This window comes from Armigeres subalbatus, chromosome 3, assembly GCF_024139115.2.
Source record: "Armigeres subalbatus isolate Guangzhou_Male chromosome 3, GZ_Asu_2, whole genome shotgun sequence".
Taxonomy (NCBI): domain Eukaryota; kingdom Metazoa; phylum Arthropoda; class Insecta; order Diptera; family Culicidae; genus Armigeres; species Armigeres subalbatus.
Window position 1 is genome coordinate 219656280 of NC_085141.1, and position 15947 is coordinate 219672226.

At 41.1% G+C, this 15947-nt stretch overlaps 1 protein-coding gene across 5 annotated transcripts in view; it reads left to right on the top strand.

The window, feature by feature from the left end:
* Window positions 1-830: 830 nt before the first annotated feature.
* LOC134219979 (spectrin beta chain) overlaps window positions 831-15947 on the top strand; it is a 99384-nt gene continuing 84267 nt past the window's right edge. For all 5 annotated transcript variants that reach the window (XM_062698898.1, XM_062698896.1, XM_062698895.1 and 2 more), the window contains exon 1: window positions 831-1074. The gene's annotated coding sequence lies outside the window, so the exon portion shown is untranslated. The remainder of the gene's footprint in view (window positions 1075-15947) is intronic.

Here is a 15947-nt window from a genome sequence, read left to right on the forward strand (position 1 = left end):
CACTGCCAAAAATATCTATATAAGATATATGTGTCACCGTTATAAATTTTTGCAATAGCTCCACCTTAATATAATCGATATAGAACCACACATAAATTAAATAATTGCTAATTCGAGATCACACATAAAGTTTATTTGCATATATATTTTACTAGTCGACTCGGCAGACGTTGTCCTGCATAGTAGGCGAAAATGCGCGTTGTGAACTGCCCATGCAAAATCTCCATACGAAACTTAACTTTAGTTTTTCACGATTTACTCAACCTTTCTTGTAATTTTTGCATTGGGAAATATCATATAAACCCGTCGGAAACGGTAACGAACATACCTGCTAAAGAAATGAAGGAAATCCATCCAGCCGTTTTCGAGTTATGCGGATACGAACACAGACCATTTCATTTTTATATATATAGATTTTATTAGAAGTTCGCGTGGAGAATGGTTATGTGTGCGCTGATATACATCATAAGTTAAATCTATGGATTTTTTCCAATAAATATGTGTGGATTTTTAGTAGTGTATGGCCTATTGATGGCTTCTATGCGCGTTCTGCACATAATTTATATCATGCGATTAATTTGAGTGTAGTTCTACGTTAAAAAAAAGTGTACAAGACACGCAGCCAGTTATAGCATCCATGATGACCAATATAAATAAACATAAAGGGTATCATTCGCATCGCAGTTTTGCTGACGTCATGTTTAAAGTAACTCCAAATACGTTAGTGAGAATGAGGTGGTCGTTCTCCTTCTCCTTCTATTTCATTGCTAGTAGTGCGGCTGTCGTTGCTGAGTGGGCTACGAAGCCACTGCAAAAATTTGGATGCGATCTGTCCGAAAGTGAGCGTAGTCGAGTAAAGATGGTCGTCGCCGTCGCGCTGTGAAAATTAGTGCCGTGTGAGTGGAAAAAATATTGGAAACCAGCAAGTGAAAATCAGCAGTAAATATAAGAAAATTGTGCATTTCCCGTTCGAAATTGTGTTTCAAAGGGTGAAACTGTAGTGCGTGCACAGTTTGCGATCGCGTAGACGATCTAAAAGTACAGTTTAATTCAAGAAAATCGATTGATTTGGATGTGAGTAATTTTTTTCCTTCCCTTTGCGGATGGGTCGATGAAAAAGTTTTCTCCTTCATTCACACTCACACAATTCCTGTTGGATAGTGGAAAGAGAGTGCGAATCGAATGGGAAAAAGCTGTATCACGGCCTCTACTGTAAATGAGTGTGCCCGTGGAAAAGCAACGCCAGTGAGGGGAAAAGTGAGTGCGGCCCAGAGAAAAGCGACGACGACAACGCCCATCGGTAGCGCAGAGATATTTCGGACATGGGTGCCAAAACGGTGCAGCATGCCCGAAAGGAATGAGAGAGAAGCATATTTTAATTGAATCGATGACATCATCGGCCATCATCATTCTTATTTTCCTCATCCGCCGTCATCATTAAAACCAACATGATTATTTTCCCGTTAAATACCGCAATGTTGGGACTAAACATATTTTCCATTTTAGTTAATTTGAAAGAAAAATGCTAAGATTATTGAGGAATTTCAGATAGGAAATTCATTTTTATTGGTATGGGGCGAATGCCTATGTTTTTATTAATTTGACCTCGCAACCGCTTGTCATGCAATGGAAGGGAGAGTCTTGAATTTTCGGCTCTAGATAGATAGGGTGTTCAAAAAATTTTGGGAAAGAAATGTGATGTTCGATCAAGAGTTTTACTGTGACATGGTTATTATGTAAAATCTCTCGGGAAAAAAGATTGTTTCAAAATTTTAGCGAATAAAAGCGTTTACACAATAACTATTATTGGATGCTGTATATTGAATTTGTATTTTTTGTGTGTGCTTAAAGTACTGTGTCCAGATAAGCCTTCAGCCGGCTCTTAAATGGCACAGATTATCCACGATAGAACTCATTTCTATCTACAGACCTTATTCGATTTTGACACGCGTTCGGAACATTTATGTTGCCAAAATCGAAGGGTTCTTGTTTTCTCATGATACTTCACATTTTCTTCATTTATTATGACACTAGACACACTGACAATTTTCACGCGCATTTTGAAATCTAAGAGTTTTTGATTATTTTTTTATGTCGTTTATAAGCAATTCAAAAAATAAATTTGTATTACCAAAATCGAAAACGTTGGTTGCCAAAATCGAATGGGGTCTCTACTAGATTTATTTCCACCCCCGATGGTGGTATCAAAGTGCCTAATTATCTAAAATAAAAGTCGAAGAACTTTAGGCGTTATTATGCAAGAATCAGTTATATTGCTAATAGTAATACAAATTTTGACATTCTTGGACACCCTACTGCCAGTACTGTGTGGAGAGAGTGCCAATACTTGAGCGCCATACAGACAAGTCTTCCCGTTATACACACATATAATACGCGTGCCCTCGCTGTTCTGCTTCATGGTCGGTGTTCAGACATCATGGATGTATGTTTAGTGTTTATGCTTTGGCTTGCATACGCATCGCATATTGCCACAAAAGAAAAGCATCCGCCACTTTCCACTGACTGAATCATTGGGGAAAAGTAAAGCCTCTTGTTTTTGGCTCATTTCCTTCCGTGGGCTATTTTTTACTAATGTTATTTAAAAGCAAAAATAGAAGTGATTATTCGTATATATGATGATCCAGTAGCAGGTAAGTCTATGTTTTAATCTTGTTTTAATGTTATATATAAATCAACTCATGCGATATGTTTGCGCTACATAATTTGAATTCGCTAGTACGTCATTTGTAATAAGAAAAAAAAGTCAAGTACCAGACACTGAAGACGGCCTTACAGTTGAGGTGGAAATACGTATATGTAAAAGTAATACGAAGTGGTGGAATTAAATGGAATTGTACTAAACTCTTATGACAGTGAAAACATTCCACTAAAAAAGAGCTATAAATAATTTTCTTGAGGCAAGAAATGTTATTGAGGTGGTTCAAGACCCCTTCCCCTGCTTTGAAGGATAGCTCACATACAAATGAAATAGAAATTTCTGCAAAACTCGAGAATTGATCCAGCAAACGGAACCAAATTTGGTATATGGAGGTTTTTGAAGACAAAAAATGTTTCTATGGTGATTCGAAACCATTCCCCTAACCATCTTTTAAATAAATTGCGAAAGCGATCAATTTTAGGCGATACGAGCTTCGTCGGGTCTGTTAGTAAGAAATAAATGAATAATTAACAAAGCTATGTAGCTCAGTTTAACTTTTAATCATTGCACATAACTTTTGTTGTTATTCCATGATTAAAAAAAAAAGAATCAACTGAATGACTGACAGGGATTGTTCAAACATTCTTAGTGTGAAACCTCTGTCCCTGTATCCTAACCTAAAAATTCCAACAAACTCCGCATGAGCTCGTGACAATGCAGATGTATATTCGGCTTGCAGTGGGCGAGTGATTGCATTATCATTTCTTCCCCCGTCTATACATTGACTTGCATTCTGAAGTGGCAGGTGCCAGTGTAACCTAACAAATGAGATCACCAGTACTCAGGGTTCAGATTTCTCACTCACTCACGCGACAACAGATCACTCCACCATGCATTTCTCGCGTAACATATGATTACGGCTTATAAACCAAAACAATGATGTTTGATTTTCTGGCATGAACGATTGCTTTGTAAATTATTCTTCATGCTAGTTAAAACTCCGTACTTGATATCTCTTTAGAAACACATTAATTGCTATTTTGTGTGAACGTCTCACGAACCATTTGCACCATAGTGGTTTTTAAGTGCTTTGTTGGCGCCCTCAATGCGGAATGTTTGCTTTGGTTTTTAGGCCGTTCACTTTATATTGTTTATTTAGAAAAACTAGCTTCAAGTTATTTTCAAATGTATATTCTTACTAGGTTTTCGATATATCGCATAGCAGAACTGCTCTGGCTAACAAATCTAAACAAATCCGATGGTGTTAGTAGCTTTGAGCAAACGGCTTAAAAACCAGACGTGTTGCCGATGATGCGAGTAAACGGCGCGATTTTTGTTTTAGCTGAAATTTTGTAGATTTCGAATGGTTTTTCATTTAATCTTGATCTGCTGTTATAATATAACCATTTACGTATAGTATTGGCATGGCTTGGCAATGAAATAAGTTTCTACTTCAATAAATGACTAATTTCATAGAAAATTTGAACCTCATTTTTCTCGGTTCAGCTTTGTTGGTTTTTCGGCCCTAATCATATGTTGCTCGAGATTTTATCCGAATAAATTACACTGCGATAAACTCCGGCACAAGCGATATTGCGAAAAATTGTTATCCTTCTTCCCATGTTTCGCGAAAATCAAATGCTGCTTACTTTGCCTCTCCCCGCAGATTGAATCTGACGATGCGCCACGATAAGCAGAAGGACAGCAGTTTTTCCCTTCGCTTTCAATCAATTCTTGTGGTAGGCGGTCTAAACATTTTAAAATTGTTTTAGGTTCGAATCCCGTTGCAGTCCTAAATTTTTGTAAACATGCTTGTAAAATTTATCTAGTGAGGTGACGAGAAGGAAAATTTGGGATTAAAATTAAATTATCCGGCGCTCACGGATTAATCACCCGCCATTCTATCCGGATAAAAATGTTGTGTGAGAATACTTCCTCACAGGGCAACATGAAAAATCACACTCCGCTTAATGGATTAATCGGCGAATGTGAGCAGTTAGTAGAAGAGAAGAATGCAGCATGGGCGTTTCGGAGATGAGCCAGCCTCGGGCTGAAAGTCTCCTAAATAAAGACAAAAAAAAAAAAAAAAGCATGGGCGAGATTGCTGCAACACCGCACGAGGGCGAACGAGGCACGATACAAACGGGTGCGGAACAGACAAAACTCGATTTTCCGGAGGAAAAAGCGCTAGCAGGAAGATCGAGAGCCTGAAAAGACGGATGAACTGTACCGCGCTAATAACGCACGAAAGTTCTATGAGAAGTTGAACCGTTTACTTAACCCTTATCCTCCCTTGATACTTTTTAGGCACTAAAAAATGACTTAAAAAAATCATAACTCCTTTGATTCTCAACCGATTTTGACGATTCACCTACCAAACGAACCGGTTAGGTCTCTAGTTTTCAAACCTGAGAAGAGAATCTGCATTGGCCACCTGGTTCCGGAATAATTCCGGGGTCGAGTTGAGTACCTTTTTTTCTCAAATCAAATGACCTTGCTAAAAGTCTTAAAACTAATTTTTTGATGTGTCCTACTTCATGAAATCACGAGACATGTTCAATAGTGCCTGTTCCAAGGTTCCCTGGTGGGTTTGGACAGGTTCTGCGGCATTCCGGGGACCTGGTTCCCTCGGGACGTGGCCACTTTTCGATTTGATTCGAAACCCTCTTGCGATGTCTCAAACTTCATGATTTTGCGCAACAAGCTCAATAGAGTCTAATTTGAGGTACCTAAGTGGTTCTGGTCAGGTTCCGTGGCATTCCGGGGACCTGGTTCCCCCGGGGAAGTGGACACTTTTCGATATGATCCGAAACCCTTCTTGCAACGTCTCAATCTTCATGATTTCGCGAAACGAGCTCAATAGTCTAATTTGAGGTACCTGAGTGGTTCTGGTCAGGTTCCGTGGCATTCCGAGGACCTGGTTCCCCCGGGGAAGTGGCCACTTTTTGATTTGATCCAAATCCCTGCTTGCGACGTCTCAAACTTCATGATTTCGCGAAACGAGCTCGATAGAATCTAATTTGAGGTAGCTGAGTGGTTCGGGTCAGGTTCCGTGGCATTCCGGGAACCTGGTTTCCCCGGGGAAGTGGCCACTTTTTGATTTGATCCGAAACCCTTCTTGCGACGTCTCAAACTTCATGATTTCGCGAAACGAGCTCAATAGAGTCTAATTTGAGGTACCTGAGTGGTTCTGGGCAGATTCCGTGGCATTCCGGGGACCTGCTTCCTCCGGGCAAGTGGCCATTTTTCGATTTGATTCCAAATCCATTTTGCGACGCTTCAAACTTGATGATTTCGCGAAACAGGCTCAATAGAGTCTAATTTGAGGTACCTGAGTGATTCTGGTCAGGTTCCGTGGCATTCCGGGGACCTGGTTCCCCCAGGGAAATGGCCACTTTTTGATTTGATCCGAAACCCTTCTTGCGACGTCTCAATCTTCATGATTTCGTGAAACGAGCTCAATGAAGTCCAATTTGAGGTACCTCAGTGGTTCTGGTCAGGTTCCGTGGCATTCCGGGGACCTGGTTCCCCTGGGGAAGTGGCCACTTTTCGATTTGATCCCAAACCCTGCTTGCGACGTCTCAATCTTCATGATTTCGCGAAACAGGCTCAATAGAGTCTAATTTGAGGTACCTGAGTGATTCTGGTCAGGTTCCGTGGCATTCCGGGGACCTAGTTCCCCCAGGAAATGGCCACTTTTAGATTTCATCCGAAACTCTTCTTGCGACGTCTCAAACTTCATGATTTCGCGAAATGAGGCCAATAGAGTCTAATTTGAGGTACCTAAGTGGTTCTGGTCCGTGGCATTCCGAGGACCTGGTTCCCACGGGGAAGTGATCACTTTTTGATATGATCTGAAACCCATCTTGCGACGTCTCAATCTTCATGATTTCGCGAAACAGGCTCAATAGAGTCTAATTTGAGGTACCTGAGTGGTTCTGGTCAGGTTCCGTGGCATTCCGGGGACCTGGTTCCCCCGGGGAAATGGCCACTTTTTTATTTGATCCGAAACCCATTGTGCGACGCCTCAAACTTCATGATTTCGCGAAACGAGCTCAATAGAGTCTAATTTGAGGTACCTGAGTGGTTCTGGTCAGGTTCCGTGGCATTCCGGGGACCTGGTTCCCCCGGGGAAATGGCCACTTTTTGATTTGATCCGAAACCCTTCTTGCGACGTCTCAAACTTCATGATTTCGCGAAACGAGCTCAACAGAGTCTAATTTGAGGTACCTAAGTGGTTCTGGTCAGGTTCCGTGGCATTTCGGGTACCTTGGTTCCCCCGGGGAAGTGGCCACTTTTTGATTTGATCTGAAACCCATCTGGCGACGTCTCAAACTCCATGAGTTTGTGAAACGAGCTCAATAAAGTCTAATTTGAGGTACTGGAGTGGTGCTGATAAGATTCAGTGGCATTCTGGAAACCTGGTTCCCTTGGGGAAGCGGCTACTTTTCGATTTGATTCAAAACCCATCTTGCGATGCCTCAAACTTCATGATTTCGCGAAACGCAGTCAATAGAGTCTAATTTGAGGTATCTGAGTAGTGCTGGTCAGGTTATGTTACATCCTTGGAATCTGGTTCTACCAATTTTTGATGTGATCTGAAACCCATTTTCCGTCGTCTCAAATTTCAAGATTTCACGAAACGAACTCAATAGATTCTATTTCGAGGTATCTGAATGGTGTTCATCAGGTTTCGTGACATTCCGAGAACCTGGTTCTCTTGGAGATGTGGGCTTTTTTGTAGTGATCGGAAACCCATCTCTAGACAAACTTCATGGTTTCACAAGACATTTTCAATAGAGATTTTTTCAAGGTACTCGAGTGGTGCATGTTATGTTCCGTGTGGCGTTCAGGGAATGTGGTTTACCAGGCAGGTTCTTGATGCATTTTAAACCCTTCCTGAATCGTATCACTTGTGTCAGGTGGAAACTATTCAGAAGTACAAAGTTTCTCAGAATACTCGAGAGCATGTAAAACATTTTAGAATTTCATGTTTCGTTGTTCATGTTACAGATTACATGATTCAGGATTCAGAATACATAGAGCAATTTAATCATCCCCTGAGGACACCAGGTTACTGACATAATGAGAAACGTCTTCTTGTTTCGCGAGATCATGAAGTTTGAGACGTCAAAATATTGTTCAGTTCAGTTCACATTAAAAATGACCACATCCCAGGAGAACCAGGTCTGGCGAAGTCATGAAGTTTGAGACGTCGCAAGAAGTCGTAACCGCAAAAGTTGCCATTTCTCGGGGAACTAGGATCCCGGGATGCAACGGAACCTGACTAGCACCACTCAAGTACCTTTAAATTGAGCTCGTTCCGTGAAATCATGAAGTTTGAGTCGTCGCAAATGGATTTTAGATCACATCAAAAGGACCACTTCCTTGATGGACCCACGATGCCACGTTACCTAACCCGCACCACTCAGGTACCTCAAATTAGACTGTTGAGCTCGTTTCGCAAAATCATGAAGTTTAAAACGTCGCAAGATGGGTTTCGGATCAAATCCAAAAATTAGCGACTTCTCCGAGGGAACCAGATCCCCGAAATACCACGGAACCTGACCAGAACCACTCAGGTACCTCAAATTAGACACTATTGAGATCGTTTCGCGAAATTATGAAGTTTGAGACGTCGCAAGATGGGTTTCGAATCAGAACGAAAAGTGGTCACTTCCCCGGGAGAACCAGGCCCCCGGAATGCCACGGAATCTGACCAGAACCACTCAGTTACCTCAAATTAGACTCTTTAGAGCTTGTTTCGCGAAATCATGAAGTTTGAGACGTCGCAAGATGGGTTTCGAATCAGAACGAAAAGTGGTCACTTCCCGGGGAAATCAGGTCACTGGAATGCCACGGAACCTGACCAGAAGCACTTAGGTACCTCAAATTAGACTCTGTTGAGCTCGTTTCGCAAAATCAAGAAGTTTGAAACGTCGCAAGATGGGTTTCAGATCAAATAAAAAAATCAGCCACTTCCCCGAGGGAACCAGGTCCCCGGAATGCCACGGAACCTGACCAGAACCACTCAGGTACCTCAAATTAGACTCTTTAGAGCTTGTTTCCCGAAATCATGAAGTTTGAGACGTCGCAAGAAGGGTTTCGGATCAAATCAAAAAGTGGCCATTTCCCCGGGGGAACCAGGTCCCCGGAATGCCACGGAACCTGACCAGAACCACTCAGGTACCTCAAATTAGACCCTATTGAGCTCGTTTCGCTAAATCATGAAGTTTGAGATGTCGCAAGAAGGGTTTCGGATCAAATCGAAAAGTGGCCACTTGCCCGGAGGAAGCAGGTCCCCGGAATGCCACGGAACCTGACCAGAACCACTCAGTTACCTCAAATTAGACTCTTTAGAGCTTGTTTCCCGAAATCATGAAGTTTGAGACGTCGCAAGAAGGGTTTCAGATCAAATCAAAAAGTGGCCACTTCCCCGGGGGAAGCAGGTCCCCAGAATGCCACGGAACCTGACCAGTACCACTCAGCTACCTCAAATTAGACTCTATTGAGCTCGTTTCGCGAAATCATGAAGTTTGAGACGTCGCAAGTAGGGTTTTGGATCAAATCAAAAAGTGGCCACTTCCCCGGGGGAACCAGGTCCCCGGAATGCCACGGAACCTGACCAGAACCACTTAGGTACCTCAAATTAGACTCTATTGAGCTTGTTTTGCAAAATCATGAAGTTTGAGACATCGCAAGATGGGTTTCGGATCAAATCGAAAAGTGGCCATGTCCCGGGGGAACCAGGTCCCCGGAATGCCGCAGAACCTGTCCAAACCCACCAGGGAACCTTGGAACAGGCACTAATGAACATGTCTCGTGATTTCATGAAGTGGGACACATCAAAAAATTAGTTTTCAGAGTTTTAGCATGGTCATTTGATTTGAGAAAAAAAAAAAAACCCCACTCGACCCCGGAATTATTCCGGAACCATGAGGCCAATGCCGATTCTCTTCTCAGGTTTGAAAACTAGAGACCTAACCGGTTCGTTTGGTAGGTGAATCATCAAAATCGGTTGAGAATCAACGGAGTTATGATTTTTTGAAGTCATTTTTAGTGCCTAAAAAGTATCAAGGGAGGATAAGGGTTAAGGGCCACGTGCCACAGCCCGATATGTGTAAGGACATAAACGAGAACCTTCTTACAAACGAGCGTGAGGTGATCCAAAGGTGGCGGCAGCACTACGAAGAGCACCTAAATGGCGATATGACAGACAACGGTGGCGGTATAGTAATGAACCTAGGAGCACGCGCAGGACATGCGACTTCCGGAGGAAGCCTACATCAGACTGATAAGCGAAGCTAAACGGATTGGACTAGCCATCAACACGTCGAAGACGAAGTTGACGAAGGAAGAGGCTTAAGAGAGGTCAATGTAAGCCACTCACCACGAGTTTCTATCGGTGATGACGAAATCGAGGTGGTTGAAGAATTCGTGTACTTGGGCTCACTGGTGACCGCCGATAACGATACCAGCAGAGAAATTCGGAGACGCATAATGGCTGGAAATCGTACGTACTTTGGACTCCGCAAGACACTCCGATCGAATGGACGATGCTCATGGAGGACCAATGAAAGTGTTGCGTACCATCAATGGTGTGGTGCAGATGGCGGACGGTACGTGGAGGAGGCGAATGAACCACGAGTTGTATCAGCTGTTGGGAGAACCATCCATCGTTCACACCGCGAAAATTGGAAGACTGCGGTGGGCCGGGCACGTAGCCAGAATGTCGGACAGTAATCCGGTGAAAATGGTTCTCGACAACGATTCGACGGGAACAAGAAGGCGAGGTGCACAGCGGGCAAGGTGGATCAATCAGGTGGAGGACGATTTGCGGACCCTCCGCAGACTGCGTGGTTGGCGAAGTGCAGCCATGGACCGAACTGCATGGAGAAGACTTTTATGTGTTGCACAGGCCACTCCGGCCTTAGTCTGGTAATAGATAAAAAAAACTTGACCATTGTCAACCCACACCAAGCCTCTAGTAATGTTTCATGTATGGTAGGGTTCTGAAATTTATAAAGCCCTTAACGCTCAGACAAGTACCTTCCCCCAACCTAAAACGTCATGTAGTTTGTTAATGGGCCCTCATGGTGCTTTTCTTGAATCACGATATAATCGCTTTCATTCGCAGAACATACCAAAAATAATTGCCTACCTTACGGCTTCCACAAACACGATTCAAGCAAAAGTGATTCAAGCATCAACCTTCCATGGTTCGATACACCATTTTCTTCATAATTTCGCAAATAAATGATTCAATTAGTGTATGAATATTTAGTTTTATCATCATTCGCACGAATCGTACAAACATTTTCTCATTTAATAATCGAAAGATACAATGGATCGTATGTTTCATTAGATAAACTTTCAACGTCATTTCATGTGAATAATTTAGTCAAATTACTTGACAAATACCTTCATCATAATTTAGATCTACTATTGCTTGCAAAAAGTATTTTGATCTGTAAAATGATACCGAAAAAGTTTTCTTTCAACTCGGGAAGTTGAAACACGTGAGAGATTTGAGAGGATTCACAACAGCTGATCGATATAGAGAGGAGTGGAATCAAACGCACGTACCATTCATGAAACTTCAATGCAGGCAGAGTTAAAAACAAGCATCCAATAATTGTATTTATAAATATTTGCGTAATAATATCAGGTAGTTGGCACAGTTCTAACTGTTTATGCACAGTACAAAGCAAGGAATTGCCTAGAATAAGTTTTACAATTTATGCATCATCCCCACCTGAAGCATTGTTTACGTTTTGGAAAAAAAATCTTTGAGAGTATCGCGAGAGCGAGGGCAACACTACTGCCATGGTTTCAACTAGCAGTAAATCTCAAAATTATGCGGCAGCCAATAATTAACGTATGCTATTTGTTTGAAGGCACAACATGGAGGGCTAGAACATGTAGCCTTTTTGCAATTGCAGTTTTTAATACAGTTTTCATTTTTCTAAACTTCTTCACTTGCAAATATGGTAAATATTTGAGAAATAAATGATTCATATAATAGTATTTTCGTTAGCATGTCCTTGGTAAGCGTGCTATTGGAGGAATCTAAAACGCACTCTCACAATTAGTGTGGTAGTATCCTACATGCAACCAATTAGAATTCATGCTCAATAAGATTATTTGATTTTCTCTATTTGTTTGCATGCTGCCTTTATTCAATGCAAGCAAAATGACTGGTAATATAAATAGCAAAACATCTTTATCTTTCGTATGTTCGAAATCAACAATCGCTCGTCCCAAGTGGGCTGAAAAATCATCCACCTGATAGGGACAATGATGCCGACATTTTGTCCATTTCTCTTGAGACTTTCGCTGGTTAAATGAGATATTGCGGACATTCATCGTCGTTTTTTGCTATTTGGCGTCAAAACCTAATGTTAGCAAGCCGGCTGGTGGAATAATTCTGGTTGGAAATGCAATGTATGAAGATTTATAACGATAAATGTGCTCAACCGTAGCATAATGGGCCAAGTTTTGAGCCGTTACCCCTATCATGAGGCTAACACGATGATACTTTTATGCCCAGGGTAGAAGTCCTATAAGAAGAGTACCGCCATGTGCTACGTTTGACAGGTCTCTTGCTCGTTAGGAACACGCATTTGTATGGAACTGACAGATGATTCTGTTCCAATTCTGACATTTGACGACACTGTTATTATAGTCACTGTAGCCCAGGGAAGTCGAGACAATTTCCAAACCGAAAGTTGCCTAGACCGGCACCGGGAATCGAACCCAGCCACCCTCAGCATGGTCTTGCTTTGTAGCCGCGCATCCTACCGCTAGGCTAAGGAGGGCCCAATGGAGTAGCAACTACTAGCAGTCAATCGAGTTTAAGCTGTGCAATACAGACAACTCATCAATCCCGGAATGTTACGATGCTCCATATTTGTTCGCAGCTTCGTGCCCGATAACCACTGCCAGTAGCTCTATACGAAATGTTGAAAAGAAGCAGCAAAGGGTAAACCATTGTTTTTGATGCTGGTTATCGAGAAATGTTTGACCGAAAACCGGTTTGGTCGGCATTTGGTCGAAATGATCTTCTTAAGCAGGAAAGGTAATTTGGGTCATGTAGCATTTAGCATTTGCATTGAGCAATTCGCACAAATTCGTAGGTGATACATACCAATAGACTATTGTATGAGAGTAGAATCACCTTCATCCGTTACCACAGGTATTGATTTGGGACTAATCACTATCTCTTAGATCTTAGATCCAATAGTCGAGATCTGTCCTGGTCACGTCCTTGCGAATGCTGAGGAAGGGTAAAGGATGGTTAGTTGAACACCTACTTATGTTAAGAAAGATGCAGAGAACTCTACGACCTCTTATAGGTGCCACAGGAGGTTTTGGGATTGTGTGGAAGGTTATAACAACAGTCGGAATCGTTTTGGTAGAACGTGAAACACAGAAAGTACTAAGATAGAAATACAAAGTAGGAAAGGGACGAGCCTGGAATTGAACCCACGACCTCCTGCTTAAAAGGCAGAAGCGGTAGGAAAGGTAATTTGGGTCATCTGTGCGAAAATGACGTTTGGCCGAAAATGTCGATTGCCAAAAAAATTGTTTGGCCGAGCAGGTCTTATGGCCGAACATGACATACGACCAAGGATGTCGTTTTCAAAACGGGCCATATGTCGTGGTATAAAAATGTCGTTTTGCCGGATAATAGTGACGGTAAGAGTGTTAAATGACTAATGGAAATTGAGTAGAGAGAAGTAATAAATTTAATGAGAAGTTAGAAGCTGCTATTGATCTATATTTGAGTGCTACTGAAACGTGTGCTTCGAGAATTGGCGGTGAATCACAATCAGGCTTGAAATATGTCAAAGTCAATGTAGTGAAAAACATGGATCTCAGCATATTCTCCGGTCAATCTCATCGCCGCCGTCACAGTGGGATGGCTTTGAAAAAAGTAGGACATTGGTATTATCGGCGAAACTATTGATTGGAGACTTTTTACGTGTTCTGGAGGGTGTCTTTATTTTTAGAGCACTTTATTTTAGGAGTAAGAAAAAATTACTTAAAAGGGTGCCGAGTATTTTTTTTTTTTTTTTCATTTTATTGATGAAATTGTTCATATTGTATGGAGACATTGTAGAAATGACAATTTCAAGACACCAACTTTCCATCTCTGAAGTGGAAAAAGTTAGTAGGGGTGCGAAGTTAGTAACCCCTTGAAATTAATTTTTTAGCTTTAACTTTTTTATTTAAATTTTTACATTTTTACAATGTTCTACAAAGTTTTAGGTGCTTCAAAAAAACATTTTGCCGTAGAAGAGTGCAAATCGCTATCTCTTCATTTAAGGAGCTATATCAGATTTTATAGTTTTTTGACACTATTTTTAATCGGATATAACTTTTTAATGTGGAAAAACATTTTGTCATAGAAGAGAGTAAATCGCTACCTTTTCATCATTGCAATCGTCATCGTCAATCGTCATTGCAAAAAATAGTGTGTGCAACTCGTTGCGAAACTCGATCTTTCAGTATTTCTGGACCGCTTTGCGATTTAGGCGTAACTTATTTTGTAAACAAACATTGTTTCATGGACTCAGAAGAATGCAAGCGATTTTCCCCAAAACTAGTTCCCCTATCTGATAGAGGAAAGCCTACTCTGTCGAATACATACCGTGGCTTTCTCGGGAAATGCCTCCTGGAGCAGGAATTCGCCTTCCAATGTTTGTTTACAAAATAAGTTACGCCCAAATCGCAAAGCGGTCCCGATTTGTCCCATTCGGCAAGCTTCGTTGGATAAACGTACAACCGTGTTGAGAAAATCACCTTTTGGCTACTAGTTACATAGATTACTATTATTATAATTTTGAAAAAATTGAAATATTTAGCATCTAACATTTCGGCACCAACATTTCAAAAGGGCGAAACTGCTTTTGTAAACAAGAGCTTCTCACGTCGATGGTGGGCTTGTTTGTGCCCGTCCACGCAATCCAGCGCTATCGAATGAAAGAAGAGGATTCGCCGCTTCTGTCAGCGGTGTTGAACTGCGTGCGTGGACTCAAATTAGCCCATAAGCGACGTGAGAAGCTCTTGTTTACAAAAGCAGTTTCGCCCTTTTGAAATGTTGGTGCCGATTTGTGACATCTCTGGAAATGCAAACAATCTACACTAATTACAAACTATTTTGCCTACGAATTTTGAAAACGGAGCGTTCTAAAGAATTATTTTGATGCGTTCTGTTAGGACCATTAACAATCTTGGTCTGCCTTTGAACCAAATTATTTATGTGCACTTGCTATACTGCAAGAGCTCGCTCGCTGGATCGTTTGTAACATACAAACAAAGGCATTTTATTTTTGCGGCAATAAAATCCTTTTTGTTGTTCCAGGTGGTTCTATCTTCGTGTAGGAAACTGAAATCAAGTCCCAGAATAAAAAAAACTTCAAAAAGTTTTCTGTCACATTGTCTTCCAAGACTTTTTCAGCCGCAATTTTTACTCTTAACTTGTGTTATTCATTTCTTGGTGTCTTCGAGCTCTGTATATTTTTGACGTAGGACTTACGTTTTTCTTTACTATACTGGGTGTCATTTAGATTCTTGGAAATCGAGAGCGTTACGCTGGAAGGGAAGATTTTGAACATTACTAGCGCCTTTATCTTTTGATGGATTTTTAAGATTTATATATCAATCGAATCGGACACTCTCAAAAGCCAGTAAAAATTTCATATGTAACCAATCCCGTGCATTCCTAACACAGACATCAGAATGCGGTATGTCACGGGCCTTCGGGTCTAACAGAAGATTTTCTTTGTGTAAACTTTGCACTATTTTTGCAATGACGTAGAATGAGCTTTAACATGATAATTGATTCGATATCAAAATGATCTTGTTGGATTTACTTCACATGATCGTTCTTGCCAACAAATCAAGTTGGCACAGAAAACCATAACACGATAGTCATAATCATCAAATATTTGAACACTTACTTAGACTAATCAAGCAATTTGTAGTATTGTTATTGCTGTTCCATTGTTGGGTTTCCATTATAGTACTCAAATGAGTGTTATAATCAATTTTATACAACTCATTTGAATGGTATAATGGTTATTAAAGCACTCATTTTGTAAAAGTTTCTTTACTTAAACATGTAAAACCAGGTATTATGACCCGGAATTGCGAAACGTCTTTTTCCAATCTGCAGTAAATCGTGAATATCTTTTAAAAGGATAGAGATAGAAGGTTACTATTTTTAGCAAAATGTTCGTTATAAAGTTCCAAATCTTTCATGTATATCTAGTTTCAAATGCAT